The 27,418-nt window shown below is 50.2% G+C and overlaps 37 non-coding genes across 37 annotated transcripts; all 37 read left to right on the top strand.

Moving 5' to 3' along the window:
* The first annotated feature begins 229 nt into the window (after positions 1 to 229).
* Trnat-cgu (transfer RNA threonine (anticodon CGU)) lies at positions 230 to 301 on the top strand. Its single transcript has one exon. It is a non-coding gene; the product is annotated as a tRNA-Thr (tRNA).
* Positions 302 to 634: 333 nt separating this feature from the next.
* Trnan-guu (transfer RNA asparagine (anticodon GUU)) lies at positions 635 to 708 on the top strand. Its single transcript has one exon. It is a non-coding gene; the product is annotated as a tRNA-Asn (tRNA).
* A 671-nt stretch (positions 709 to 1,379) lies between these two features.
* Positions 1,380 to 1,450, top strand: Trnat-cgu (transfer RNA threonine (anticodon CGU)). The gene has a single exon. It is a non-coding gene; the product is annotated as a tRNA-Thr (tRNA).
* Positions 1,451 to 1,783: 333 nt separating this feature from the next.
* Trnan-guu (transfer RNA asparagine (anticodon GUU)) lies at positions 1,784 to 1,857 on the top strand. Its single transcript has one exon. It is a non-coding gene; the product is annotated as a tRNA-Asn (tRNA).
* A 671-nt stretch (positions 1,858 to 2,528) lies between these two features.
* Positions 2,529 to 2,600, top strand: Trnat-cgu (transfer RNA threonine (anticodon CGU)). The gene has a single exon. It is a non-coding gene; the product is annotated as a tRNA-Thr (tRNA).
* A 333-nt stretch (positions 2,601 to 2,933) lies between these two features.
* Positions 2,934 to 3,007, top strand: Trnan-guu (transfer RNA asparagine (anticodon GUU)). The gene has a single exon. It is a non-coding gene; the product is annotated as a tRNA-Asn (tRNA).
* A 671-nt stretch (positions 3,008 to 3,678) lies between these two features.
* Positions 3,679 to 3,750, top strand: Trnat-cgu (transfer RNA threonine (anticodon CGU)). The gene has a single exon. It is a non-coding gene; the product is annotated as a tRNA-Thr (tRNA).
* A 332-nt stretch (positions 3,751 to 4,082) lies between these two features.
* On the top strand, positions 4,083 to 4,156 carry Trnan-guu (transfer RNA asparagine (anticodon GUU)). Its single transcript has one exon. It is a non-coding gene; the product is annotated as a tRNA-Asn (tRNA).
* A 671-nt stretch (positions 4,157 to 4,827) lies between these two features.
* On the top strand, positions 4,828 to 4,899 carry Trnat-cgu (transfer RNA threonine (anticodon CGU)). The gene has a single exon. It is a non-coding gene; the product is annotated as a tRNA-Thr (tRNA).
* Positions 4,900 to 5,232: 333 nt separating this feature from the next.
* On the top strand, positions 5,233 to 5,306 carry Trnan-guu (transfer RNA asparagine (anticodon GUU)). The gene has a single exon. It is a non-coding gene; the product is annotated as a tRNA-Asn (tRNA).
* A 671-nt stretch (positions 5,307 to 5,977) lies between these two features.
* Trnat-cgu (transfer RNA threonine (anticodon CGU)) lies at positions 5,978 to 6,049 on the top strand. The gene has a single exon. It is a non-coding gene; the product is annotated as a tRNA-Thr (tRNA).
* Positions 6,050 to 6,382: 333 nt separating this feature from the next.
* On the top strand, positions 6,383 to 6,456 carry Trnan-guu (transfer RNA asparagine (anticodon GUU)). The gene has a single exon. It is a non-coding gene; the product is annotated as a tRNA-Asn (tRNA).
* A 6,548-nt stretch (positions 6,457 to 13,004) lies between these two features.
* Trnan-guu (transfer RNA asparagine (anticodon GUU)) lies at positions 13,005 to 13,078 on the top strand. The gene has a single exon. It is a non-coding gene; the product is annotated as a tRNA-Asn (tRNA).
* A 671-nt stretch (positions 13,079 to 13,749) lies between these two features.
* On the top strand, positions 13,750 to 13,821 carry Trnat-cgu (transfer RNA threonine (anticodon CGU)). Its single transcript has one exon. It is a non-coding gene; the product is annotated as a tRNA-Thr (tRNA).
* Positions 13,822 to 14,154: 333 nt separating this feature from the next.
* On the top strand, positions 14,155 to 14,228 carry Trnan-guu (transfer RNA asparagine (anticodon GUU)). Its single transcript has one exon. It is a non-coding gene; the product is annotated as a tRNA-Asn (tRNA).
* Positions 14,229 to 14,899: 671 nt separating this feature from the next.
* Trnat-cgu (transfer RNA threonine (anticodon CGU)) lies at positions 14,900 to 14,971 on the top strand. The gene has a single exon. It is a non-coding gene; the product is annotated as a tRNA-Thr (tRNA).
* A 333-nt stretch (positions 14,972 to 15,304) lies between these two features.
* Positions 15,305 to 15,378, top strand: Trnan-guu (transfer RNA asparagine (anticodon GUU)). The gene has a single exon. It is a non-coding gene; the product is annotated as a tRNA-Asn (tRNA).
* A 671-nt stretch (positions 15,379 to 16,049) lies between these two features.
* Trnat-cgu (transfer RNA threonine (anticodon CGU)) lies at positions 16,050 to 16,121 on the top strand. The gene has a single exon. It is a non-coding gene; the product is annotated as a tRNA-Thr (tRNA).
* A 333-nt stretch (positions 16,122 to 16,454) lies between these two features.
* Positions 16,455 to 16,528, top strand: Trnan-guu (transfer RNA asparagine (anticodon GUU)). Its single transcript has one exon. It is a non-coding gene; the product is annotated as a tRNA-Asn (tRNA).
* Positions 16,529 to 17,199: 671 nt separating this feature from the next.
* Positions 17,200 to 17,271, top strand: Trnat-cgu (transfer RNA threonine (anticodon CGU)). The gene has a single exon. It is a non-coding gene; the product is annotated as a tRNA-Thr (tRNA).
* Positions 17,272 to 17,604: 333 nt separating this feature from the next.
* Positions 17,605 to 17,678, top strand: Trnan-guu (transfer RNA asparagine (anticodon GUU)). Its single transcript has one exon. It is a non-coding gene; the product is annotated as a tRNA-Asn (tRNA).
* A 671-nt stretch (positions 17,679 to 18,349) lies between these two features.
* Positions 18,350 to 18,421, top strand: Trnat-cgu (transfer RNA threonine (anticodon CGU)). Its single transcript has one exon. It is a non-coding gene; the product is annotated as a tRNA-Thr (tRNA).
* A 333-nt stretch (positions 18,422 to 18,754) lies between these two features.
* On the top strand, positions 18,755 to 18,828 carry Trnan-guu (transfer RNA asparagine (anticodon GUU)). Its single transcript has one exon. It is a non-coding gene; the product is annotated as a tRNA-Asn (tRNA).
* A 671-nt stretch (positions 18,829 to 19,499) lies between these two features.
* Positions 19,500 to 19,571, top strand: Trnat-cgu (transfer RNA threonine (anticodon CGU)). The gene has a single exon. It is a non-coding gene; the product is annotated as a tRNA-Thr (tRNA).
* A 333-nt stretch (positions 19,572 to 19,904) lies between these two features.
* On the top strand, positions 19,905 to 19,978 carry Trnan-guu (transfer RNA asparagine (anticodon GUU)). Its single transcript has one exon. It is a non-coding gene; the product is annotated as a tRNA-Asn (tRNA).
* A 671-nt stretch (positions 19,979 to 20,649) lies between these two features.
* Trnat-cgu (transfer RNA threonine (anticodon CGU)) lies at positions 20,650 to 20,721 on the top strand. The gene has a single exon. It is a non-coding gene; the product is annotated as a tRNA-Thr (tRNA).
* A 333-nt stretch (positions 20,722 to 21,054) lies between these two features.
* On the top strand, positions 21,055 to 21,128 carry Trnan-guu (transfer RNA asparagine (anticodon GUU)). Its single transcript has one exon. It is a non-coding gene; the product is annotated as a tRNA-Asn (tRNA).
* Positions 21,129 to 21,799: 671 nt separating this feature from the next.
* Positions 21,800 to 21,871, top strand: Trnat-cgu (transfer RNA threonine (anticodon CGU)). Its single transcript has one exon. It is a non-coding gene; the product is annotated as a tRNA-Thr (tRNA).
* Positions 21,872 to 22,204: 333 nt separating this feature from the next.
* Trnan-guu (transfer RNA asparagine (anticodon GUU)) lies at positions 22,205 to 22,278 on the top strand. Its single transcript has one exon. It is a non-coding gene; the product is annotated as a tRNA-Asn (tRNA).
* Positions 22,279 to 22,949: 671 nt separating this feature from the next.
* Positions 22,950 to 23,021, top strand: Trnat-cgu (transfer RNA threonine (anticodon CGU)). The gene has a single exon. It is a non-coding gene; the product is annotated as a tRNA-Thr (tRNA).
* A 333-nt stretch (positions 23,022 to 23,354) lies between these two features.
* Trnan-guu (transfer RNA asparagine (anticodon GUU)) lies at positions 23,355 to 23,428 on the top strand. The gene has a single exon. It is a non-coding gene; the product is annotated as a tRNA-Asn (tRNA).
* Positions 23,429 to 24,099: 671 nt separating this feature from the next.
* Positions 24,100 to 24,171, top strand: Trnat-cgu (transfer RNA threonine (anticodon CGU)). The gene has a single exon. It is a non-coding gene; the product is annotated as a tRNA-Thr (tRNA).
* Positions 24,172 to 24,504: 333 nt separating this feature from the next.
* Trnan-guu (transfer RNA asparagine (anticodon GUU)) lies at positions 24,505 to 24,578 on the top strand. The gene has a single exon. It is a non-coding gene; the product is annotated as a tRNA-Asn (tRNA).
* Positions 24,579 to 25,249: 671 nt separating this feature from the next.
* Trnat-cgu (transfer RNA threonine (anticodon CGU)) lies at positions 25,250 to 25,321 on the top strand. Its single transcript has one exon. It is a non-coding gene; the product is annotated as a tRNA-Thr (tRNA).
* A 333-nt stretch (positions 25,322 to 25,654) lies between these two features.
* Positions 25,655 to 25,728, top strand: Trnan-guu (transfer RNA asparagine (anticodon GUU)). The gene has a single exon. It is a non-coding gene; the product is annotated as a tRNA-Asn (tRNA).
* Positions 25,729 to 26,399: 671 nt separating this feature from the next.
* On the top strand, positions 26,400 to 26,471 carry Trnat-cgu (transfer RNA threonine (anticodon CGU)). Its single transcript has one exon. It is a non-coding gene; the product is annotated as a tRNA-Thr (tRNA).
* A 333-nt stretch (positions 26,472 to 26,804) lies between these two features.
* On the top strand, positions 26,805 to 26,878 carry Trnan-guu (transfer RNA asparagine (anticodon GUU)). Its single transcript has one exon. It is a non-coding gene; the product is annotated as a tRNA-Asn (tRNA).
* Positions 26,879 to 27,418: the final 540 nt, after the last annotated feature.

Below are 27,418 nucleotides of genomic sequence, written 5' to 3' on the forward strand. Positions count from 1 at the left end.
CGCTATCCCACAAGCTGTGCACTAGGTCAAGTTTTGCGCAGACCGCAAACCTTTGGTGGCTTGACGCTCGTCGTCGATCGTAAGGGTGAAACAGTGAAGAGAGTTGGAAAACGGTAAGGTGGACACCTCCAGCAGCATCTGTGTGTCAAATCCGATATCTGGTCGAGGGCTGTAAGATTCAGTATGATGACGTGACAAGTCGGGAGTAGCTCACGAACGCAAAGCTGCGGCCTTCTTAGCTCAGTGGTAGAGCACTGGTCTCGTAAACCAGGGGTCGTGAGTTCGACCCTCACAGAAGGCATTCATTTTTTTAACTTTGCTGCTGAGAGCAGAGCTAGCTCGAGCAGCATCTAACAGATGGCAGTGCACTGAATGAAGGGGAAGTTCTACAACCGATAAAGAGTGCTCTACTTGCATCAGAGGTTTACTGGATGTGTAGGCGGAACACTGTTTTGTATGCATTTTGTAGTATAATGTCATGCTTGGCGATGTCATTCGTTTATGAGCCCCACTACAGTGTGCATGCACGTTATCCATGTGAAGAGGCGTAAGCAGATACTACCATTCTGCGAGGTGCCTGCGAAAAGTACACGAGTTGCATTGATGAAGAGAGCAGAAGTGACCGAAAGTTAAGGCCTCCGTGGCGCAATCGGCTAGCGCGTTCGGCTGTTAACCGAAAGGTTGGTGGTTCGAGCCCACCCGGGGGCGAAATCGTTTTAATCGCCACCGAGGTGAGGACGTATGTCCACTTTGATAGAGATACACAGCTAGTGTGACAATTTGGCTGTGTTTGAATGATGCCACCCAGCCTTATACACATTCAGCCACGTGACAGTGGAGGTAAAAACATGGCCCTATGCGGACGTTCTACCGTTTTCCTATTAATTCGGCATGTGTGACACTGCAGTAGAGCGACGACCACTACAAAAGATGTATTATTTACATTTCATTTCGGCGTATACACCGCGAGTGCCATATGACAGGGCCTCTCTCTCGATGTCGATCTGCATTTGGCGTCTCTTAAGTGTCGGTCTGCAGTAGGCCGCTGTTGGCCGAGCGGCGTGCAGTCGCCTTACATGAAGCCCCCAGTGCCACTGTGGACGATGTAGCCAGAGAGAGGAGTCGAAAGGCGCGTTTCACAGTAGAGCCACGCTATCCCACAAGCTGTGCACTAGGTCAAGTTTTGCGCAGACCGCAAACCTTTGGTGGCTTGACGCTCGTCGTCGATCGTAAGGGTGAAACAGTGAAGAGAGTTGGAAAACGGTAAGGTGGACACCTCCAGCAGCATCTGTGTGTCAAATCCCATATCTGGTCGAGGGCCGTAAGATTCAGTATGATGACGTGACAAGTCGGGAGTAGCTCACGAACGCAAAGCTGCGGCCTTCTTAGCTCAGTGGTAGAACACTGGTCTCGTAAACCAGGGTCGTGAGTTCGACCCTCACAGAAGGCATTCATTTTTTTAACTTTGCTGCTGAGAGCAGAGCTAGCTCGAGCAGCATCTAACAGATGGCAGTGCACTGAATGAAGGGGAAGTTCTACAACCGATAAAGAGTGCTCTACTTGCATCAGAGGTTTACTGGATGTGTAGGCGGAACACTGTTTTGTATGCATTTTGTAGTATAATGTCATGCTTGGCGATGTCATTCGTTTATGAGCCCCACTACAGTGTGCATGCACGTTATCCATGTGAAGAGGCGTAAGCAGATACTACCATTCTGCGAGGTGCCTGCGAAAAGTACACGAGTTGCATTGATGAAGAGAGCAGAAGTGACCGAAAGTTAAGGCCTCCGTGGCGCAATCGGCTAGCGCGTTCGGCTGTTAACCGAAAGGTTGGTGGTTCGAGCCCACCCGGGGGCGAAATCGTTTTAATCGCCACCGAGGTGAGGACGTATGTCCACTTTGATAGAGATACACAGCTAGTGTGACAATTTGGCTGTGTTTGAATGATGCCACCCAGCCTTATACACATTCAGCCACGTGACAGTGGAGGTAAAAACATGGCCCTATGCGGACGTTCTACCGTTTTCCTATTAATTCGGCATGTGTGACACTGCAGTAGAGCGACGACCACTACAAAAGATGTATTATTTACATTTCATTTCGGCGTATACACCGCGAGTGCCATATGACAGGGCCTCTCTCTCGATGTCGATCTGCATTTGGCGTCTCTTAAGTGTCGGTCTGCAGTAGGCCGCTGTTGGCCGAGCGGCGTGCAGTCGCCTTACATGAAGCCCCCAGTGCCACTGTGGACGATGTAGCCAGAGAGAGGAGTCGAAAGGCGCGTTTCACAGTAGAGCCACGCTATCCCACAAGCTGTGCACTAGGTCAAGTTTTGCGCAGACCGCAAACCTTTGGTGGCTTGACGCTCGTCGTCGATCGTAAGGGTGAAACAGTGAAGAGAGTTGGAAAACGGTAAGGTGGACACCTCCAGCAGCATCTGTGTGTCAAATCCGATATCTGGTCGAGGGCCGTAAGATTCAGTATGATGACGTGACAAGTCGGGAGTAGCTCACGAACGCAAAGCTGCGGCCTTCTTAGCTCAGTGGTAGAGCACTGGCCTCGTAAACCAGGGGTCGTGAGTTCGACCCTCACAGAAGGCATTCATTTTTTTAACTTTGCTGCTGAGAGCAGAGCTAGCTCGAGCAGCATCTAACAGATGGCAGTGCACTGAATGAAGGGGAAGTTCTACAACCGATAAAGAGTGCTCTACTTGCATCAGAGGTTTACTGGATGTGTAGGCGGAACACTGTTTTGTATGCATTTTGTAGTATAATGTCATGCTTGGCGATGTCATTCGTTTATGAGCCCCACTACAGTGTGCATGCACGTTATCCATGTGAAGAGGCGTAAGCAGATACTACCATTCTGCGAGGTGCCTGCGAAAAGTACACGAGTTGCATTGATGAAGAGAGCAGAAGTGACCGAAAGTTAAGGCCTCCGTGGCGCAATCGGCTAGCGCGTTCGGCTGTTAACCGAAAGGTTGGTGGTTCGAGCCCACCCGGGGGCGAAATCGTTTTAATCGCCACCGAGGTGAGGACGTATGTCCACTTTGATAGAGATACACAGCCAGTGTGACAATTTGGCTGTGTTTGAATGATGCCACCCAGCCTTATACACATTCAGCCACGTGACAGTGGAGGTAAAAACATGGCCCTATGCGGACGTTCTACCGTTTTCCTATTAATTCGGCATGTGTGACACTGCAGTAGAGCGACGACCACTACAAAAGATGTATTATTTACATTTCATTTCGGCGTATACACCGCGAGTGCCATATGACAGGGCCTCTCTCTCGATGTCGATCTGCATTTGGCGTCTCTTAAGTGTCGGTCTGCAGTAGGCCGCTGTTGGCCGAGCGGCGTGCAGTCGCCTTACATGAAGCCCCCAGTGCCACTGTGGACGATGTAGCCAGAGAGAGGAGTCGAAAGGCGCGTTTCACAGTAGAGCCACGCTATCCCACAAGCTGTGCACTAGGTCAAGTTTTGCGCAGACCGCAAACCTTTGGTGGCTTGACGCTCGTCGTCGATCGTAAGGGTGAAACAGTGAAGAGAGTTGGAAAACGGTAAGGTGGACACCTCCAGCAGCATCTGTGTGTCAAATCCGATATCTGGTCGAGGGCCGTAAGATTCAGTATGATGACGTGACAAGTCGGGAGTAGCTCACGAACGCAAAGCTGCGGCCTTCTTAGCTCAGTGGTAGAGCACTGGTCTCGTAAACCAGGGGTCGTGAGTTCGACCCTCACAGAAGGCATTCATTTTTTTAACTTTGCTGCTGAGAGCAGAGCTAGCTCGAGCAGCATCTAACAGATGGCAGTGCACTGAATGAAGGGGAAGTTCTACAACCGATAAAGAGTGCTCTACTTGCATCAGAGGTTTACTGGATGTGTAGGCGGAACACTGTTTTGTATGCATTTTGTAGTATAATGTCATGCTTGGCGATGTCATTCGTTTATGAGCCCCACTACAGTGTGCATGCACGTTATCCATGTGAAGAGGCGTAAGCAGATACTACCATTCTGCGAGGTGCCTGCGAAAAGTACACGAGTTGCATTGATGAAGAGAGCAGAGTGACCGAAAGTTAAGGCCTCCGTGGCGCAATCGGCTAGCGCGTTCGGCTGTTAACCGAAAGGTTGGTGGTTCGAGCCCACCCGGGGGCGAAATCGTTTTAATCGCCACCGAGGTGAGGACGTATGTCCACTTTGATAGAGATACACAGCCAGTGTGACAATTTGGCTGTGTTTGAATGATGCCACCCAGCCTTATACACATTCAGCCACGTGACAGTGGAGGTAAAAACATGGCCCTATGCGGACGTTCTACCGTTTTCCTATTAATTCGGCATGTGTGACACTGCAGTAGAGCGACGACCACTACAAAAGATGTATTATTTACATTTCATTTCGGCGTATACACCGCGAGTGCCATATGACAGGGCCTCTCTCTCGATGTCGATCTGCATTTGGCGTCTCTTAAGTGTCGGTCTGCAGTAGGCCGCTGTTGGCCGAGCGGCGTGCAGTCGCCTTACATGAAGCCCCCAGTGCCACTGTGGACGATGTAGCCAGAGAGAGGAGTCGAAAGGCGCGTTTCACAGTAGAGCCACGCTATCCCACAAGCTGTGCACTAGGTCAAGTTTTGCGCAGACCGCAAACCTTTGGTGGCTTGACGCTCGTCGTCGATCGTAAGGGTGAAACAGTGAAGAGAGTTGGAAAACGGTAAGGTGGACACCTCCAGCAGCATCTGTGTGTCAAATCCCATATCTGGTCGAGGGCCGTAAGATTCAGTATGATGACGTCACAAGTCGGGAGTAGCTCACGAACGCAAAGCTGCGGCCTTCTTAGCTCAGTGGTAGAGCACTGGTCTCGTAAACCAGGGGTCGTGAGTTCGACCCTCACAGAAGGCATTCATTTTTTTAACTTTGCTGCTGAGAGCAGAGCTAGCTCGAGCAGCATCTAACAGATGGCAGTGCACTGAATGAAGGGGAAGTTCTACAACCGATAAAGAGTGCTCTACTTGCATCAGAGGTTTACTGGATGTGTAGGCGGAACACTGTTTTGTATGCATTTTGTAGTATAATGTCATGCTTGGCGATGTCATTCGTTTATGAGCCCCACTACAGTGTGCATGCACGTTATCCATGTGAAGAGGCGTAAGCAGATACTACCATTCTGCGAGGTGCCTGCGAAAAGTACACGAGTTGCATTGATGAAGAGAGCAGAAGTGACCGAAAGTTAAGGCCTCCGTGGCGCAATCGGCTAGCGCGTTCGGCTGTTAACCGAAAGGTTGGTGGTTCGAGCCCACCCGGGGGCGAAATCGTTTTAATCGCCACCGAGGTGAGGACGTATGTCCACTTTGATAGAGATACACAGCCAGTGTGACAATTTGGCTGTGTTTGAATGATGCCACCCAGCCTTATACACATTCAGCCACGTGACAGTGGAGGTAAAAACATGGCCCTATGCGGACGTTCTACCGTTTTCCTATTAATTCGGCATGTGTGACACTGCAGTAGAGCGACGACCACTACAAAAGATGTATTATTTACATTTCATTTCGGCGTATACACCGCGAGTGCCATATGACAGGGCCTCTCTCTCGATGTCGATCTGCATTTGGCGTCTCTTAAGTGTCGGTCTGCAGTAGGCCGCTGTTGGCCGAGCGGCGTGCAGTCGCCTTACATGAAGCCCCCAGTGCCACTGTGGACGATGTAGCCAGAGAGAGGAGTCGAAAGGCGCGTTTCACAGTAGAGCCACGCTATCCCACAAGCTGTGCACTAGGTCAAGTTTTGCGCAGACCGCAAACCTTTGGTGGCTTGACGCTCGTCGTCGATCGTAAGGGTGAAACAGTGAAGAGAGTTGGAAAACGGTAAGGTGGACACCTCCAGCAGCATCTGTGTGTCAAATCCGATATCTGGTCGAGGGCTGTAAGATTCAGTATGATGACGTGACAAGTCGGGAGTAGCTCACGAACGCAAAGCTGCGGCCTTCTTAGCTCAGTGGTAGAGCACTGGTCTCGTAAACCAGGGGTCGTGAGTTCGACCCTCACAGAAGGCATTCATTTTTTTAACTTTGCTGCTGAGAGCAGAGCTAGCTCGAGCAGCATCTAACAGATGGCAGTGCACTGAATGAAGGGGAAGTTCTACAACCGATAAAGAGTGCTCTACTTGCATCAGAGGTTTACTGGATGTGTAGGCGGAACACTGTTTTGTATGCATTTTGTAGTATAATGTCATGCTTGGCGATGTCATTCGTTTATGAGCCCCACTACAGTGTGCATGCACGTTATCCATGTGAAGAGGCGTAAGCAGATACTACCATTCTGCGAGGTGCCTGCGAAAAGTACACGAGTTGCATTGATGAAGAGAGCAGAAGTGACCGAAAGTTAAGGCCTCCGTGGCGCAATCGGCTAGCGCGTTCGGCTGTTAACCGAAAGGTTGGTGGTTCGAGCCCACCCGGGGGCGAAATCGTTTTAATCGCCACCGAGGTGAGGACGTATGTCCACTTTGATAGAGATACACAGCCAGTGTGACAATTTGGCTGTGTTTGAATGATGCCACCCAGCCTTATACACATTCAGCCACGTGACAGTGGAGGTAAAAACATGGCCCTATGCGGACGTTCTACCGTTTTCCTATTAATTCGGCATGTGTGACACTGCAGTAGAGCGACGACCACTACAAAAGATGTATTATTTACATTTCATTTCGGCGTATACACCGCGAGTGCCATATGACAGGGCCTCTCTCTCGATGTCGATCTGCATTTGGCGTCTCTTAAGTGTCGGTCTGCAGTAGGCCGCTGTTGGCCGAGCGGCGTGCAGTCGCCTTACATGAAGCCCCCAGTGCCACTGTGGACGATGTAGCCAGAGAGAGGAGTCGAAAGGCGCGTTTCACAGTAGAGCCACGCTATCCCACAAGCTGTGCACTAGGTCAAGTTTTGCGCAGACCGCAAACCTTTGGTGGCTTGACGCTCGTCGTCGATCGTAAGGGTGAAACAGTGAAGAGAGTTGGAAAACGGTAAGGTGGACACCTCCAGCAGCATCTGTGTGTCAAATCCGATATCTGGTCGAGGGCTGTAAGATTCAGTATGATGACGTGACAAGTCGGGAGTAGCTCACGAACGCAAAGCTGCGGCCTTCTTAGCTCAGTGGCGCAGTTCCGCTTCAGACGCCGTGCAGTGTGGACGTGCTTAGTCTTCCGCTCCGCCGTAGCGTTACGTCTAGTGGAATATCGTTTGTTTACGTGTTGTGTTGTAACTTCTGTGAGTGTTTCTACGTTTTGGTTCGTCCTTGGTGTTTCTTGTTGTGCTTCTTTAAGTGTGTTCTGTGTAGCGGTTTCGACCGCATCGTTTAACCATGTCGTCTCAGGTAATTCCTCGCCAGGCTACAGTCAGTTTTGCATTTGACAAGTCAACCCGCCATGTGCAACCTAGTTCCCTTGAGGTCCATGATTGGTTAGTAGACACATTCGGTATTAATTCGGATCAGGTGCACACTGCTTATTTTGATACCGAGCTGTATGTATTCTTTGTTAAGTTTATGGACCCCCTTCAAGTTGATAGAATTCTTTCCAAATTTGGTCATCAGGTTCTCTTTCGGCATCGGGATGATTCTGTAAGTACCGTGCTGCTTTCCAATGCTTCTATCACGTATACCAGTGTTCGTGTATACAACCTTCCGCCGGAGGTGGACAATGTTTATCTTAAGGAGGGTTTACTCAAGTATGGTGATGTTAAAAGTATTCGTCTTGAACGCTGGTCGAGCCAACATCGCCTGCAATGTTACAGTGGTATTCGCTCGGTCGAAATGCACGTAAAGCAGAATATTCCGTCTCACCTGCAGATCGGTGGATATCGTGTCCACGTTACATATAGTGGTCAGGTTGGTACCTGTTTTTTGTGCAATGAGAGTGGTCACATGCGTACCAACTGTCCGCGAAGGGTTTTTGTTTTAAAAAATTCTCTCGAACAGCGTCGCAAGTTAACGGTCGCTGACCTCGTTGCAGGTGGTTCTGCTCTTGGTGTAGACCAGTCCGATGGTAGTAGCACCCCGCCACCGGTTTTGCATACCCCTGACAAAGAATTTCCTCCTTTGCGGGCTAAATCTGATGTTGTTCCGTCTGCTCCTCCTGTGGGTGTGCCGCTTTTGAATCATAAACGGCGTCGCGCACAAGATGGGAATAGTACAGATGAGGATCTCCCTGAGATGCTCCAGTCCGAGCGACCAGCGCCCTCCGCGCTGCAGAGTAATGTCGATGCTCCTTGCCCTCCTGAGGTAGCGGTTCCGGTGGCGGCTGCTGCCGCCCCCCCGGCCTCCGATGCGGCTTCTCTCGCGTCGGATCGTCGGTCGGGCGAGTTGGCGCCGTCTTCCGAACCGACTTCGTTGTCACAACAAGTGGAGCCGCACCAACTTCCTGCTTCGCTGCCCCACACCTCTGCCGGCGGAGCTGCTCCGCTTCCTTCCACCTTTCCGCCTTCGGACCTTCCTGCTCAAGTTTCGCACCCGTGTAGTCCATGTTTGCCGGATGCTAATGTAGATGTCGACCAGTCCGTTTCGTCGGATGTTTCCCTCGCGACCCCGGATCCCGAATGTGGACCGGCGCGGGTGGTGTCGGATACAGAACTTGACCCTCCTACGTCACCGGCGGCTGAAGCCTCCTTGCCCGTCAGCCGTCGCAAGTTACGCGTTCAGCCGAACGTCAATGCTGTTCGTAAAAAACCGAAGCGTAAGGGATCCGCGGAACGGGGTAGCAGTCCCCCTCTCTCGGATTCCTCCGTCTCCCCTGCTATGGACTGTGACGTTGGTGCGTCGGTGTAGGTGATTTCTTCTCTCGCTTTTCTCTCCATGGTTCAAGCATACACCTTTCTTACCTTAAATGTTAACCGCATTGAGTCCGACGTTCGCATTGCCTCTTTGCGGCAGTTTATTTACGACTCCTGTGCGGACGTCGTGTTTTTGCAGGAAGTGTTGTTTTCTGATCTCTCTCTACCTGGTTTTCAAACTGTTTTTAATGTCGCACCGGAATATTCAACAGGAACTGCTCTTTTCTTTCGAGAAGGTATTCCTATTACTGACGTTGAATTCCTTGACTCTGGCCGTGGGATTGGTTGTCGTCTTTTTGATCTCAGCCTAGTTGTTTTGTATGCCCCCTCTGGTTCGGGTCACGCTGTGGCTCGATCGCGTTTTTATAAGGAAGAGATTATTTATCTTTTGCGCAAGAGCCCTCGCAGCCTCCTGTTAGGAGGCGATTTTAATTGTGTTTTACGCCCTGAAGATCAGTCCCCAAATTTTAATTATTGCCGAGATTTACATGACTTGGTTCGTGCGATGCACCTGCGGGATGTTTGGGAACACAAATATCCAACCCTGGTGAAGTTTACGTTTTTTACCGCATCCTCATGCAGTAGACTCGACAGATTTTATTTATCTGATTTTTTATGTGATAAAATTCTTACTGTCGATGTTATTCCTACTAGTTTTTCTGACCATTGTGCTTTTACTGCAACTGTCAATTTTAATCGTCAACCTGCAAAACTTTATCGTTCCCAGTGGATGTTAAATGTTTCCCACCTTGCCGACAGTGATATGGATGATGTTATGCGTGGCGTGTGGGAGCGCTGTCTTCGCTCTGTCCCGCGTTACCCCTCCTTGCTGGTTTGGTGGACTGCGTTTGCCAAGCCCAAGATTCGTCAGACTTTGATTTTTTACTGTGCTGCAAGGGCGCGTGAGTTTAAGAACACGTACGAATTTTACTACTCTGTCCTGCGTGACCTCTATGACGCAGCAGATACCTCTCCTCTGCGGATCCATGATGTTCGTCGTATTAAAGCCAAGCTCTTGACCCTCAAACGACGACAGATGGATGGTCTGCGAGTTAAGTCGAAACCTCCCTCTCTCGTTGCAGGTGAGCTGACATCTTTGTACCACCTGCTACGGCATCAGACTCGTCGTCGTCGCTCCTTTATCTCTTCCCTTACGGTGGCTGATGGACGGCAGCTTATTGTACAGGAGGAAATGGTTCGAGCTCTCCATCAGTATTACACTAGTCTGTATTCTGCCGATGGATCTGGGGAGTCCCTTGCGGATGATGTTCTTGGAGATCTTACTGCGACGATCGCGCCTGATGCGAACGGCGACTTTCTCCGGGAGTTCCAGGTCGATGATGTTTTCGATTTTATTGCTCGCTCTCCGTCTGGTAAATCGCCGGGTCCAGACGGCCTACCTAAAGAATTTTATCTTCGTTTTTGGCCTCTTTTGGGCGGCACTTTTACGCAGATTTTAAATGAGATTGTCAGGGGGATGGATGTGCCTGCCGATTTTAAAGTAGGGAAACTTGTTTTAATTCCTAAGTCCTCTGGTCGTATATCTGCTGCCAATCTTCGTCCGCTCACATTGCTGAACTTCGACTACAAGACGGCTGCTAGAGCGCTCAATAGCCGATTATCTTCACTGCTTCGGGATGTGATTGGTGCACATCAATGTTGTTTAAATGATAGATCTATTCTGACTCCTGTAGCCGAATATCGGGATGTTGTCTCGGTTGCGGCGGTTACCAATGTTCAGTGTGCCTTTGCTTTCCTAGATTTTTATAAGGCTTTTGATCACGTTAATCATGTGTTTTTAGATCGTGTTTTAGGTATAATAGGTTTTAACGCTTCGTCCCGTGGCGTTCTTGGCAACTTGTATAGGGGAATAACTGCCCGGGTGTCTGTCAATGGGCAGCTGACGCCGCCCATTGATATCCGCCGCGGGGTGCCTCAGGGCAGTCCGCTCTCTATGTCCTTATTCGTGTTGTCCCTGGAACCACTGCTTCGGACCATTGCTCTCAAGCTTCAGGGTATGTCCCTCTCTGGTGGGACCCTCACTATTAAGGCATACGCGGATGATGTCGTTGTTCTCCTCCGTCAGCGTACAGATATCCCGTTATTGAAAGGGGCAGTTGATACTTACTGTCGTGTCTCTGGAGCACGTCTTAATCACGGCAAATGCAAGATCCTTGACATTCGAGGATTTCGCGGTGTTGATGTACCTTGGGCCACTTTTGTCGATCGCCATACGTCCTTGGGGATTATCGTTGATCGGTGTCCTCTCAAAATGGCGGCTCTCAATTGGAAATCTGTCACCGAGAAGATACAGGGTGCTCTGATGGTTCATGAGCAGCGTTCTCTTAACATTTTGCAAAAAGTTCGCATTTTAGACACGTACGTTTTATGTAAATCCTATTATGTTGCTCAGCTGTTCCCACTTCCCCTGATGGTGGCGAAAAGGTTGCGCCAATTGTCCAGCAGGTTTATATGGAAGGGCCATCTATTCAGGTTACGATACGAGGTTATGACGAAACCGCGTCTCTCCGGAGGTTTGGGCCTCTCTGACATTACTCGCAAGGCGTCAGCGTTGTACGTCCGCCGTACGACTCTCATTGTCACACAAGAAGTGAGTTCCATTACGTCCAAGCTTTTTACTGTCGTGCGTCCGGGGAGCCTTGCTCCACCTGTCGACGTCGGTCGCCTCAATTTTAAGTTGAAGCACATCCGGGAATTTTATATTGCGGTGAGCTACCTCGGTGACGTCTTTTTGCGGCGACCTGTGCCAACGACCAAGGTTTTGATTGCCCGCTGGAAGAGGCAGGACGGTCCCAATCCAATAGAACTGGCGTCTCCATCTGTCTCCTGGAGGAACGTCTGGAAGAATGTTAGTTTGCCGATCCACTCTATGGCCGTGACGTCCACGTGGTATAGGGTAATTAATAATTTGATCCCCACAAATGTACGACTGCACCGCATTGGTCTTTCTGACACGGACAAATGTACTCGGTGTGGTCTCCTGGATACCCTTGAACATCGATTCACCTGTTGTGGCCACCTTGCAAATTGGCGTTGGCTCAGGAAACAACTGGCTTTTGTAACTAGGTCTGCTGAAGCCGCTTATACCATTGATATCATCGTACGGCCCGATTCTTATTTCTTTCCGCGGACGAAGCTTAATACAGTCATGTGGTTGATTGGCCATTTTGTACATTTTGTCGTCACTTGTCATGAGGAGGATGAACGCCTAGCGTTTCAGCAGTACATGCTTACTGCTTACTGGACCCGCTTGCGATTGCCACGTCTCCGCGATGACTTTGCCAACATGCTTACCCTGACGTTCGAAAGAGAGGGTGTTGGATAACGTCGCCCATGAGCGCCACATTTTTATGATATTTCTGGATTGCAACTGTCCCGTGTCATCCTTCTTTTATTTCTTTCTTTTCATTTTCCGCCAGGACTGCAGTTTTCGTGGAACTTTTGGCTGAAAAAGGCCAACAATGAGGCCAAGTAACGGGACAGTGGAAAAGTTCCAATGCCCTTGTGCAGGTGCCATTCGGAGACGGGACAGTGGAGACATCGTGGCCAGGCCTCGGGATTCGACCCCTGCCCGCTTTGTTTCCGCAGCCCTGAATCTGAAGGACACCTCTTGTAATGAGGACATATACAAACATACAACAGATAAAGAGATAAGAGAGCTAATAAAAACAAAAAAAAGAAAAACAAAAAAAAAAAGTGGTTAAGGCGTAAAAAAAAAAGTGGCTAGGATACCTGTCTTTCACCCAGAAAAAAAAAAAAAAAAAAAAAAAAAAAAAAGTGGTAGAGCACTGGTCTCGTAAACCAGGGGTCGTGAGTTCGACCCTCACAGAAGGCATTCATTTTTTTAACTTTGCTGCTGAGAGCAGAGCTAGCTCGAGCAGCATCTAACAGATGGCAGTGCACTGAATGAAGGGGAAGTTCTACAACCGATAAAGAGTGCTCTACTTGCATCAGAGGTTTACTGGATGTGTAGGCGGAACACTGTTTTGTATGCATTTTGTAGTATAATGTCATGCTTGGCGATGTCATTCGTTTATGAGCCCCACTACAGTGTGCATGCACGTTATCCATGTGAAGAGGCGTAAGCAGATACTACCAATCTGCGAGGTGCCTGCGAAAAGTATACGAGTTGCATTGATAAAGAGAGCAGAAGTGACCGAAAGTCAAGGCCTCCGTGGCGCAATCGGCTAGCGCGTTCGGCTGTTAACCGAAAGGTTGGTGGTTCGAGCCCACCCGGGGGCGTAATCGTTTTAATCGCCACCGAGGTGAGGACGTATGTCCACTTTGATAGAGATACACAGCTAGTGTGACAATTTGGCTGTGTTTGAATGATGCCACACAGCCTTATACACATTCAGCCACGTGACAGTGGAGGTAAAAACATGGCCCTATGCGGACGTTCTACCGTTTTCCTATTCATTCGGCATGTGTGACACTGCAGTAGAGCGACGACCACTACAAAAGATGTATTATTTACATTTCATTTCGGCGTATACACCGCGAGTGCCATATGACAGGGCCTCTCTCTCGATGTCGATCTGCATTTGGCGTCTCTTAAGTGTCGGTCTGCAGTAGGCCGCTGTTGGCCGAGCGGCGTGCAGTCGCCTTACATGAAGCCCCCAGTGCCACTGTGGACGATGTAGCCAGAGAGAGGAGTCGAAAGGCGCGTTTCACAGTAGAGCCACGCTATCCCACAAGCTGTGCACTAGGTCAAGTTTTGCGCAGACCGCAAACCTTTGGTGGCTTGACGCTCGTCGTCGATCGTAAGGGTGAAACAGTAAAGAGAGTTGGAAAACGGTAAGGTGGACACCTCCAGCAGCATCTGTGTGTCAAATCCGATATCTGGTCGAGGGCTGTAAGATTCAGTATGATGACGTGACAAGTCGGGAGTAGCTCACGAACGCCAAGCTGCGGCCTTCTTAGCTCAGTGGTAGAGCACTGGTCTCGTAAACCAGGGGTCGTGAGTTCGACCCTCACAGAAGGCATTCATTTTTTTAACTTTGCTGCTGAGAGCAGAGCTAGCTCGAGCAGCATCTAACAGATGGCAGTGCACTGAATGAAGGGGAAGTTCTACAACCGATAAAGAGTGCTCTACTTGCATCAGAGGTTTACTGGATGTGTAGGCGGAACACTGTTTTGTATGCATTTTGTAGTATAATGTCATGCTTGGCGATGTCATTCGTTTATGAGCCCCACTACAGTGTGCATGCACGTTATCCATGTGAAGAGGCGTAAGCAGATACTACCATTCTGCGAGGTGCCTGCGAAAAGTACACGAGTTGCATTGATGAAGAGAGCAGAAGTGACCGAAAGTTAAGGCCTCCGTGGCGCAATCGGCTAGCGCGTTCGGCTGTTAACCGAAAGGTTGGTGGTTCGAGCCCACCCGGGGGCGAAATCGTTTTAATCGCCACCGAGGTGAGGACGTATGTCCACTTTGATAGAGATACACAGCTAGTGTGACAATTTGGCTGTGTTTGAATGATGCCACCCAGCCTTATACACATTCAGCCACGTGACAGTGGAGGTAAAAACATGGCCCTATGCGGACGTTCTACCGTTTTCCTATTAATTCGGCATGTGTGACACTGCAGTAGAGCGACGACCACTACAAAAGATGTATTATTTACATTTCATTTCGGCGTATACACCGCGAGTGCCATATGACAGGGCCTCTCTCTCGATGTCGATCTGCATTTGGCGTCTCTTAAGTGTCGGTCTGCAGTAGGCCGCTGTTGGCCGAGCGGCGTGCAGTCGCCTTACATGAAGCCCCCAGTGCCACTGTGGACGATGTAGCCAGAGAGAGGAGTCGAAAGGCGCGTTTCACAGTAGAGCCACGCTATCCCACAAGCTGTGCACTAGGTCAAGTTTTGCGCAGACCGCAAACCTTTGGTGGCTTGACGCTCGTCGTCGATCGTAAGGGTGAAACAGTGAAGAGAGTTGGAAAACGGTAAGGTGGACACCTCCAGCAGCATCTGTGTGTCAAATCCGATATCTGGTCGAGGGCTGTAAGATTCAGTATGATGACGTGACAAGTCGGGAGTAGCTCACGAACGCAAAGCTGCGGCCTTCTTAGCTCAGTGGTAGAGCACTGGTCTCGTAAACCAGGGGTCGTGAGTTCGACCCTCACAGAAGGCATTCATTTTTTTAACTTTGCTGCTGAGAGCAGAGCTAGCTCGAGCAGCATCTAACAGATGGCAGTGCACTGAATGAAGGGGAAGTTCTACAACCGATAAAGAGTGCTCTACTTGCATCAGAGGTTTACTGGATGTGTAGGCGGAACACTGTTTTGTATGCATTTTGTAGTATAATGTCATGCTTGGCGATGTCATTCGTTTATGAGCCCCACTACAGTGTGCATGCACGTTATCCATGTGAAGAGGCGTAAGCAGATACTACCATTCTGCGAGGTGCCTGCGAAAAGTACACGAGTTGCATTGATGAAGAGAGCAGAAGTGACCGAAAGTTAAGGCCTCCGTGGCGCAATCGGCTAGCGCGTTCGGCTGTTAACCGAAAGGTTGGTGGTTCGAGCCCACCCGGGGGCGAAATCGTTTTAATCGCCACCGAGGTGAGGACGTATGTCCACTTTGATAGAGATACACAGCTAGTGTGACAATTTGGCTGTGTTTGAATGATGCCACCCAGCCTTATACACATTCAGCCACGTGACAGTGGAGGTAAAAACATGGCCCTATGCGGACGTTCTACCGTTTTCCTATTAATTCGGCATGTGTGACACTGCAGTAGAGCGACGACCACTACAAAAGATGTATTATTTACATTTCATTTCGGCGTATACACCGCGAGTGCCATATGACAGGGCCTCTCTCTCGATGTCGATCTGCATTTGGCGTCTCTTAAGTGTCGGTCTGCAGTAGGCCGCTGTTGGCCGAGCGGCGTGCAGTCGCCTTACATGAAGCCCCCAGTGCCACTGTGGACGATGTAGCCAGAGAGAGGAGTCGAAAGGCGCGTTTCACAGTAGAGCCACGCTATCCCACAAGCTGTGCACTAGGTCAAGTTTTGCGCAGACCGCAAACCTTTGGTGGCTTGACGCTCGTCGTCGATCGTAAGGGTGAAACAGTGAAGAGAGTTGGAAAACGGTAAGGTGGACACCTCCAGCAGCATCTGTGTGTCAAATCCCATATCTGGTCGAGGGCCGTAAGATTCAGTATGATGACGTCACAAGTCGGGAGTAGCTCACGAACGCAAAGCTGCGGCCTTCTTAGCTCAGTGGTAGAGCACTGGTCTCGTAAACCAGGGGTCGTGAGTTCGACCCTCACAGAAGGCATTCATTTTTTTAACTTTGCTGCTGAGAGCAGAGCTAGCTCGAGCAGCATCTAACAGATGGCAGTGCACTGAATGAAGGGGAAGTTCTACAACCGATAAAGAGTGCTCTACTTGCATCAGAGGTTTACTGGATGTGTAGGCGGAACACTGTTTTGTATGCATTTTGTAGTATAATGTCATGCTTGGCGATGTCATTCGTTTATGAGCCCCACTACAGTGTGCATGCACGTTATCCATGTGAAGAGGCGTAAGCAGATACTACCATTCTGCGAGGTGCCTGCGAAAAGTACACGAGTTGCATTGATGAAGAGAGCAGAAGTGACCGAAAGTTAAGGCCTCCGTGGCGCAATCGGCTAGCGCGTTCGGCTGTTAACCGAAAGGTTGGTGGTTCGAGCCCACCCGGGGGCGAAATCGTTTTAATCGCCACCGAGGTGAGGACGTATGTCCACTTTGATAGAGATACACAGCCAGTGTGACAATTTGGCTGTGTTTGAATGATGCCACCCAGCCTTATACACATTCAGCCACGTGACAGTGGAGGTAAAAACATGGCCCTATGCGGACGTTCTACCGTTTTCCTATTAATTCGGCATGTGTGACACTGCAGTAGAGCGACGACCACTACAAAAGATGTATTATTTACATTTCATTTCGGCGTATACACCGCGAGTGCCATATGACAGGGCCTCTCTCTCGATGTCGATCTGCATTTGGCGTCTCTTAAGTGTCGGTCTGCAGTAGGCCGCTGTTGGCCGAGCGGCGTGCAGTCGCCTTACATGAAGCCCCCAGTGCCACTGTGGACGATGTAGCCAGAGAGAGGAGTCGAAAGGCGCGTTTCACAGTAGAGCCACGCTATCCCACAAGCTGTGCACTAGGTCAAGTTTTGCGCAGACCGCAAACCTTTGGTGGCTTGACGCTCGTCGTCGATCGTAAGGGTGAAACAGTGAAGAGAGTTGGAAAACGGTAAGGTGGACACCTCCAGCAGCATCTGTGTGTCAAATCCCATATCTGGTCGAGGGCCGTAAGATTCAGTATGATGACGGCACAAGTCGGGAGTAGCTCACGAACGCAAAGCTGCGGCCTTCTTAGCTCAGTGGTAGAGCACTGGTCTCGTAAACCAGGGGTCGTGAGTTCGACCCTCACAGAAGGCATTCATTTTTTTAACTTTGCTGCTGAGAGCAGAGCTAGCTCGAGCAGCATCTAACAGATGGCAGTGCACTGAATGAAGGGGAAGTTCTACAACCGATAAAGAGTGCTCTACTTGCATCAGAGGTTTACTGGATGTGTAGGCGGAACACTGTTTTGTATGCATTTTGTAGTATAATGTCATGCTTGGCGATGTCATTCGTTTATGAGCCCCACTACAGTGTGCATGCACGTTATCCATGTGAAGAGGCGTAAGCAGATACTACCATTCTGCGAGGTGCCTGCGAAAAGTACACGAGTTGCATTGATGAAGAGAGCAGAAGTGACCGAAAGTTAAGGCCTCCGTGGCGCAATCGGCTAGCGCGTTCGGCTGTTAACCGAAAGGTTGGTGGTTCGAGCCCACCCGGGGGCGAAATCGTTTTAATCGCCACCGAGGTGAGGACGTATGTCCACTTTGATAGAGATACACAGCCAGTGTGACAATTTGGCTGTGTTTGAATGATGCCACCCAGCCTTATACACATTCAGCCACGTGACAGTGGAGGTAAAAACATGGCCCTATGCGGACGTTCTACCGTTTTCCTATTAATTCGGCATGTGTGACACTGCAGTAGAGCGACGACCACTACAAAAGATGTATTATTTACATTTCATTTCGGCGTATACACCGCGAGTGCCATATGACAGGGCCTCTCTCTCGATGTCGATCTGCATTTGGCGTCTCTTAAGTGTCGGTCTGCAGTAGGCCGCTGTTGGCCGAGCGGCGTGCAGTCGCCTTACATGAAGCCCCCAGTGCCACTGTGGACGATGTAGCCAGAGAGAGGAGTCGAAAGGCGCGTTTCACAGTAGAGCCACGCTATCCCACAAGCTGTGCACTAGGTCAAGTTTTGCGCAGACCGCAAACCTTTGGTGGCTTGACGCTCGTCGTCGATCGTAAGGGTGAAACAGTGAAGAGAGTTGGAAAACGGTAAGGTGGACACCTCCAGCAGCATCTGTGTGTCAAATCCCATATCTGGTCGAGGGCCGTAAGATTCAGTATGATGACGTCACAAGTCGGGAGTAGCTCACGAACGCAAAGCTGCGGCCTTCTTAGCTCAGTGGTAGAGCACTGGTCTCGTAAACCAGGGGTCGTGAGTTCGACCCTCACAGAAGGCATTCATTTTTTTAACTTTGCTGCTGAGAGCAGAGCTAGCTCGAGCAGCATCTAACAGATGGCAGTGCACTGAATGAAGGGGAAGTTCTACAACCGATAAAGAGTGCTCTACTTGCATCAGAGGTTTACTGGATGTGTAGGCGGAACACTGTTTTGTATGCATTTTGTAGTATAATGTCATGCTTGGCGATGTCATTCGTTTATGAGCCCCACTACAGTGTGCATGCACGTTATCCATGTGAAGAGGCGTAAGCAGATACTACCATTCTGCGAGGTGCCTGCGAAAAGTACACGAGTTGCATTGATGAAGAGAGCAGAAGTGACCGAAAGTTAAGGCCTCCGTGGCGCAATCGGCTAGCGCGTTCGGCTGTTAACCGAAAGGTTGGTGGTTCGAGCCCACCCGGGGGCGAAATCGTTTTAATCGCCACCGAGGTGAGGACGTATGTCCACTTTGATAGAGATACACAGCCAGTGTGACAATTTGGCTGTGTTTGAATGATGCCACCCAGCCTTATACACATTCAGCCACGTGACAGTGGAGGTAAAAACATGGCCCTATGCGGACGTTCTACCGTTTTCCTATTAATTCGGCATGTGTGACACTGCAGTAGAGCGACGACCACTACAAAAGATGTATTATTTACATTTCATTTCGGCGTATACACCGCGAGTGCCATATGACAGGGCCTCTCTCTCGATGTCGATCTGCATTTGGCGTCTCTTAAGTGTCGGTCTGCAGTAGGCCGCTGTTGGCCGAGCGGCGTGCAGTCGCCTTACATGAAGCCCCCAGTGCCACTGTGGACGATGTAGCCAGAGAGAGGAGTCGAAAGGCGCGTTTCACAGTAGAGCCACGCTATCCCACAAGCTGTGCACTAGGTCAAGTTTTGCGCAGACCGCAAACCTTTGGTGGCTTGACGCTCGTCGTCGATCGTAAGGGTGAAACAGTGAAGAGAGTTGGAAAACGGTAAGGTGGACACCTCCAGCAGCATCTGTGTGTCAAATCCCATATCTGGTCGAGGGCCGTAAGATTCAGTATGATGACGGCACAAGTCGGGAGTAGCTCACGAACGCAAAGCTGCGGCCTTCTTAGCTCAGTGGTAGAGCACTGGTCTCGTAAACCAGGGGTCGTGAGTTCGACCCTCACAGAAGGCATTCATTTTTTTAACTTTGCTGCTGAGAGCAGAGCTAGCTCGAGCAGCATCTAACAGATGGCAGTGCACTGAATGAAGGGGAAGTTCTACAACCGATAAAGAGTGCTCTACTTGCATCAGAGGTTTACTGGATGTGTAGGCGGAACACTGTTTTGTATGCATTTTGTAGTATAATGTCATGCTTGGCGATGTCATTCGTTTATGAGCCCCACTACAGTGTGCATGCACGTTATCCATGTGAAGAGGCGTAAGCAGATACTACCATTCTGCGAGGTGCCTGCGAAAAGTACACGAGTTGCATTGATGAAGAGAGCAGAAGTGACCGAAAGTTAAGGCCTCCGTGGCGCAATCGGCTAGCGCGTTCGGCTGTTAACCGAAAGGTTGGTGGTTCGAGCCCACCCGGGGGCGAAATCGTTTTAATCGCCACCGAGGTGAGGACGTATGTCCACTTTGATAGAGATACACAGCCAGTGTGACAATTTGGCTGTGTTTGAATGATGCCACCCAGCCTTATACACATTCAGCCACGTGACAGTGGAGGTAAAAACATGGCCCTATGCGGACGTTCTACCGTTTTCCTATTAATTCGGCATGTGTGACACTGCAGTAGAGCGACGACCACTACAAAAGATGTATTATTTACATTTCATTTCGGCGTATACACCGCGAGTGCCATATGACAGGGCCTCTCTCTCGATGTCGATCTGCATTTGGCGTCTCTTAAGTGTCGGTCTGCAGTAGGCCGCTGTTGGCCGAGCGGCGTGCAGTCGCCTTACATGAAGCCCCCAGTGCCACTGTGGACGATGTAGCCAGAGAGAGGAGTCGAAAGGCGCGTTTCACAGTAGAGCCACGCTATCCCACAAGCTGTGCACTAGGTCAAGTTTTGCGCAGACCGCAAACCTTTGGTGGCTTGACGCTCGTCGTCGATCGTAAGGGTGAAACAGTGAAGAGAGTTGGAAAACGGTAAGGTGGACACCTCCAGCAGCATCTGTGTGTCAAATCCCATATCTGGTCGAGGGCCGTAAGATTCAGTATGATGACGGCACAAGTCGGGAGTAGCTCACGAACGCAAAGCTGCGGCCTTCTTAGCTCAGTGGTAGAGCACTGGTCTCGTAAACCAGGGGTCGTGAGTTCGACCCTCACAGAAGGCATTCATTTTTTTAACTTTGCTGCTGAGAGCAGAGCTAGCTCGAGCAGCATCTAACAGATGGCAGTGCACTGAATGAAGGGGAAGTTCTACAACCGATAAAGAGTGCTCTACTTGCATCAGAGGTTTACTGGATGTGTAGGCGGAACACTGTTTTGTATGCATTTTGTAGTATAATGTCATGCTTGGCGATGTCATTCGTTTATGAGCCCCACTACAGTGTGCATGCACGTTATCCATGTGAAGAGGCGTAAGCAGATACTACCATTCTGCGAGGTGCCTGCGAAAAGTACACGAGTTGCATTGATGAAGAGAGCAGAAGTGACCGAAAGTTAAGGCCTCCGTGGCGCAATCGGCTAGCGCGTTCGGCTGTTAACCGAAAGGTTGGTGGTTCGAGCCCACCCGGGGGCGAAATCGTTTTAATCGCCACCGAGGTGAGGACGTATGTCCACTTTGATAGAGATACACAGCCAGTGTGACAATTTGGCTGTGTTTGAATGATGCCACCCAGCCTTATACACATTCAGCCACGTGACAGTGGAGGTAAAAACATGGCCCTATGCGGACGTTCTACCGTTTTCCTATTAATTCGGCATGTGTGACACTGCAGTAGAGCGACGACCACTACAAAAGATGTATTATTTACATTTCATTTCGGCGTATACACCGCGAGTGCCATATGACAGGGCCTCTCTCTCGATGTCGATCTGCATTTGGCGTCTCTTAAGTGTCGGTCTGCAGTAGGCCGCTGTTGGCCGAGCGGCGTGCAGTCGCCTTACATGAAGCCCCCAGTGCCACTGTGGACGATGTAGCCAGAGAGAGGAGTCGAAAGGCGCGTTTCACAGTAGAGCCACGCTATCCCACAAGCTGTGCACTAGGTCAAGTTTTGCGCAGACCGCAAACCTTTGGTGGCTTGACGCTCGTCGTCGATCGTAAGGGTGAAACAGTGAAGAGAGTTGGAAAACGGTAAGGTGGACACCTCCAGCAGCATCTGTGTGTCAAATCCCATATCTGGTCGAGGGCCGTAAGATTCAGTATGATGACGTCACAAGTCGGGAGTAGCTCACGAACGCAAAGCTGCGGCCTTCTTAGCTCAGTGGTAGAGCACTGGTCTCGTAAACCAGGGGTCGTGAGTTCGACCCTCACAGAAGGCATTCATTTTTTTAACTTTGCTGCTGAGAGCAGAGCTAGCTCGAGCAGCATCTAACAGATGGCAGTGCACTGAATGAAGGGGAAGTTCTACAACCGATAAAGAGTGCTCTACTTGCATCAGAGGTTTACTGGATGTGTAGGCGGAACACTGTTTTGTATGCATTTTGTAGTATAATGTCATGCTTGGCGATGTCATTCGTTTATGAGCCCCACTACAGTGTGCATGCACGTTATCCATGTGAAGAGGCGTAAGCAGATACTACCATTCTGCGAGGTGCCTGCGAAAAGTACACGAGTTGCATTGATGAAGAGAGCAGAAGTGACCGAAAGTTAAGGCCTCCGTGGCGCAATCGGCTAGCGCGTTCGGCTGTTAACCGAAAGGTTGGTGGTTCGAGCCCACCCGGGGGCGAAATCGTTTTAATCGCCACCGAGGTGAGGACGTATGTCCACTTTGATAGAGATACACAGCCAGTGTGACAATTTGGCTGTGTTTGAATGATGCCACCCAGCCTTATACACATTCAGCCACGTGACAGTGGAGGTAAAAACATGGCCCTATGCGGACGTTCTACCGTTTTCCTATTAATTCGGCATGTGTGACACTGCAGTAGAGCGACGACCACTACAAAAGATGTATTATTTACATTTCATTTCGGCGTATACACCGCGAGTGCCATATGACAGGGCCTCTCTCTCGATGTCGATCTGCATTTGGCGTCTCTTAAGTGTCGGTCTGCAGTAGGCCGCTGTTGGCCGAGCGGCGTGCAGTCGCCTTACATGAAGCCCCCAGTGCCACTGTGGACGATGTAGCCAGAGAGAGGAGTCGAAAGGCGCGTTTCACAGTAGAGCCACGCTATCCCACAAGCTGTGCACTAGGTCAAGTTTTGCGCAGACCGCAAACCTTTGGTGGCTTGACGCTCGTCGTCGATCGTAAGGGTGAAACAGTGAAGAGAGTTGGAAAACGGTAAGGTGGACACCTCCAGCAGCATCTGTGTGTCAAATCCGATATCTGGTCGAGGGCTGTAAGATTCAGTATGATGACGTGACAAGTCGGGAGTAGCTCACGAACGCAAAGCTGCGGCCTTCTTAGCTCAGTGGTAGAGCACTGGTCTCGTAAACCAGGGGTCGTGAGTTCGACCCTCACAGAAGGCATTCATTTTTTTAACTTTGCTGCTGAGAGCAGAGCTAGCTCGAGCAGCATCTAACAGATGGCAGTGCACTGAATGAAGGGGAAGTTCTACAACCGATAAAGAGTGCTCTACTTGCATCAGAGGTTTACTGGATGTGTAGGCGGAACACTGTTTTGTATGCATTTTGTAGTATAATGTCATGCTTGGCGATGTCATTCGTTTATGAGCCCCACTACAGTGTGCATGCACGTTATCCATGTGAAGAGGCGTAAGCAGATACTACCATTCTGCGAGGTGCCTGCGAAAAGTACACGAGTTGCATTGATGAAGAGAGCAGAAGTGACCGAAAGTTAAGGCCTCCGTGGCGCAATCGGCTAGCGCGTTCGGCTGTTAACCGAAAGGTTGGTGGTTCGAGCCCACCCGGGGGCGAAATCGTTTTAATCGCCACCGAGGTGAGGACGTATGTCCACTTTGATAGAGATACACAGCCAGTGTGACAATTTGGCTGTGTTTGAATGATGCCACCCAGCCTTATACACATTCAGCCACGTGACAGTGGAGGTAAAAACATGGCCCTATGCGGACGTTCTACCGTTTTCCTATTAATTCGGCATGTGTGACACTGCAGTAGAGCGACGACCACTACAAAAGATGTATTATTTACATTTCATTTCGGCGTATACACCGCGAGTGCCATATGACAGGGCCTCTCTCTCGATGTCGATCTGCATTTGGCGTCTCTTAAGTGTCGGTCTGCAGTAGGCCGCTGTTGGCCGAGCGGCGTGCAGTCGCCTTACATGAAGCCCCCAGTGCCACTGTGGACGATGTAGCCAGAGAGAGGAGTCGAAAGGCGCGTTTCACAGTAGAGCCACGCTATCCCACAAGCTGTGCACTAGGTCAAGTTTTGCGCAGACCGCAAACCTTTGGTGGCTTGACGCTCGTCGTCGATCGTAAGGGTGAAACAGTGAAGAGAGTTGGAAAACGGTAAGGTGGACACCTCCAGCAGCATCTGTGTGTCAAATCCGATATCTGGTCGAGGGCTGTAAGATTCAGTATGATGACGTGACAAGTCGGGAGTAGCTCACGAACGCAAAGCTGCGGCCTTCTTAGCTCAGTGGTAGAGCACTGGTCTCGTAAACCAGGGGTCGTGAGTTCGACCCTCACAGAAGGCATTCATTTTTTTAACTTTGCTGCTGAGAGCAGAGCTAGCTCGAGCAGCATCTAACAGATGGCAGTGCACTGAATGAAGGGGAAGTTCTACAACCGATAAAGAGTGCTCTACTTGCATCAGAGGTTTACTGGATGTGTAGGCGGAACACTGTTTTGTATGCATTTTGTAGTATAATGTCATGCTTGGCGATGTCATTCGTTTATGAGCCCCACTACAGTGTGCATGCACGTTATCCATGTGAAGAGGCGTAAGCAGATACTACCATTCTGCGAGGTGCCTGCGAAAAGTACACGAGTTGCATTGATGAAGAGAGCAGAAGTGACCGAAAGTTAAGGCCTCCGTGGCGCAATCGGCTAGCGCGTTCGGCTGTTAACCGAAAGGTTGGTGGTTCGAGCCCACCCGGGGGCGAAATCGTTTTAATCGCCACCGAGGTGAGGACGTATGTCCACTTTGATAGAGATACACAGCCAGTGTGACAATTTGGCTGTGTTTGAATGATGCCACCCAGCCTTATACACATTCAGCCACGTGACAGTGGAGGTAAAAACATGGCCCTATGCGGACGTTCTACCGTTTTCCTATTAATTCGGCATGTGTGACACTGCAGTAGAGCGACGACCACTACAAAAGATGTATTATTTACATTTCATTTCGGCGTATACACCGCGAGTGCCATATGACAGGGCCTCTCTCTCGATGTCGATCTGCATTTGGCGTCTCTTAAGTGTCGGTCTGCAGTAGGCCGCTGTTGGCCGAGCGGCGTGCAGTCGCCTTACATGAAGCCCCCAGTGCCACTGTGGACGATGTAGCCAGAGAGAGGAGTCGAAAGGCGCGTTTCACAGTAGAGCCACGCTATCCCACAAGCTGTGCACTAGGTCAAGTTTTGCGCAGACCGCAAACCTTTGGTGGCTTGACGCTCGTCGTCGATCGTAAGGGTGAAACAGTGAAGAGAGTTGGAAAACGGTAAGGTGGACACCTCCAGCAGCATCTGTGTGTCAAATCCGATATCTGGTCGAGGGCTGTAAGATTCAGTATGATGACGTGACAAGTCGGGAGTAGCTCACGAACGCAAAGCTGCGGCCTTCTTAGCTCAGTGGTAGAGCACTGGTCTCGTAAACCAGGGGTCGTGAGTTCGACCCTCACAGAAGGCATTCATTTTTTTAACTTTGCTGCTGAGAGCAGAGCTAGCTCGAGCAGCATCTAACAGATGGCAGTGCACTGAATGAAGGGGAAGTTCTACAACCGATAAAGAGTGCTCTACTTGCATCAGAGGTTTACTGGATGTGTAGGCGGAACACTGTTTTGTATGCATTTTGTAGTATAATGTCATGCTTGGCGATGTCATTCGTTTATGAGCCCCACTACAGTGTGCATGCACGTTATCCATGTGAAGAGGCGTAAGCAGATACTACCATTCTGCGAGGTGCCTGCGAAAAGTACACGAGTTGCATTGATGAAGAGAGCAGAAGTGACCGAAAGTTAAGGCCTCCGTGGCGCAATCGGCTAGCGCGTTCGGCTGTTAACCGAAAGGTTGGTGGTTCGAGCCCACCCGGGGGCGAAATCGTTTTAATCGCCACCGAGGTGAGGACGTATGTCCACTTTGATAGAGATACACAGCAAGTGTGACAATTTGGCTGTGTTTGAATGATGCCACCCAGCCTTATACACATTCAGCCACGTGACAGTGGAGGTAAAAACATGGCCCTATGCGGACGTTCTACCGTTTTCCTATTAATTCGGCATGTGTGACACTGCAGTAGAGCGACGACCACTACAAAAGATGTATTATTTACATTTCATTTCGGCGTATACACCGCGAGTGCCATATGACAGGGCCTCTCTCTCGATGTCGATCTGCATTTGGCGTCTCTTAAGTGTCGGTCTGCAGTAGGCCGCTGTTGGCCGAGCGGCGTGCAGTCGCCTTACATGAAGCCCCCAGTGCCACTGTGGACGATGTAGCCAGAGAGAGGAGTCGAAAGGCGCGTTTCACAGTAGAGCCACGCTATCCCACAAGCTGTGCACTAGGTCAAGTTTTGCGCAGACCGCAAACCTTTGGTGGCTTGACGCTCGTCGTCGATCGTAAGGGTGAAACAGTGAAGAGAGTTGGAAAACGGTAAGGTGGACACCTCCAGCAGCATCTGTGTGTCAAATCCGATATCTGGTCGAGGGCTGTAAGATTCAGTATGATGACGTGACAAGTCGGGAGTAGCTCACGAACGCAAAGCTGCGGCCTTCTTAGCTCAGTGGTAGAGCACTGGTCTCGTAAACCAGGGGTCGTGAGTTCGACCCTCACAGAAGGCATTCATTTTTTTAACTTTGCTGCTGAGAGCAGAGCTAGCTCGAGCAGCATCTAACAGATGGCAGTGCACTGAATGAAGGGGAAGTTCTACAACCGATAAAGAGTGCTCTACTTGCATCAGAGGTTTACTGGATGTGTAGGCGGAACACTGTTTTGTATGCATTTTGTAGTATAATGTCATGCTTGGCGATGTCATTCGTTTATGAGCCCCACTACAGTGTGCATGCACGTTATCCATGTGAAGAGGCGTAAGCAGATACTACCATTCTGCGAGGTGCCTGCGAAAAGTACACGAGTTGCATTGATGAAGAGAGCAGAAGTGACCGAAAGTTAAGGCCTCCGTGGCGCAATCGGCTAGCGCGTTCGGCTGTTAACCGAAAGGTTGGTGGTTCGAGCCCACCCGGGGGCGAAATCGTTTTAATCGCCACCGAGGTGAGGACGTATGTCCACTTTGATAGAGATACACAGCCAGTGTGACAATTTGGCTGTGTTTGAATGATGCCACCCAGCCTTATACACATTCAGCCACGTGACAGTGGAGGTAAAAACATGGCCCTATGCGGACGTTCTACCGTTTTCCTATTAATTCGGCATGTGTGACACTGCAGTAGAGCGACGACCACTACAAAAGATGTATTATTTACATTTCATTTCGGCGTATACACCGCGAGTGCCATATGACAGGGCCTCTCTCTCGATGTCGATCTGCATTTGGCGTCTCTTAAGTGTCGGTCTGCAGTAGGCCGCTGTTGGCCGAGCGGCGTGCAGTCGCCTTACATGAAGCCCCCAGTGCCACTGTGGACGATGTAGCCAGAGAGAGGAGTCGAAAGGCGCGTTTCACAGTAGAGCCACGCTATCCCACAAGCTGTGCACTAGGTCAAGTTTTGCGCAGACCGCAAACCTTTGGTGGCTTGACGCTCGTCGTCGATCGTAAGGGTGAAACAGTGAA

This window comes from Schistocerca cancellata, unplaced genomic scaffold (assembly GCF_023864275.1).
Source record: "Schistocerca cancellata isolate TAMUIC-IGC-003103 unplaced genomic scaffold, iqSchCanc2.1 HiC_scaffold_830, whole genome shotgun sequence".
NCBI lineage: Eukaryota > Metazoa > Arthropoda > Insecta > Orthoptera > Acrididae > Schistocerca > Schistocerca cancellata.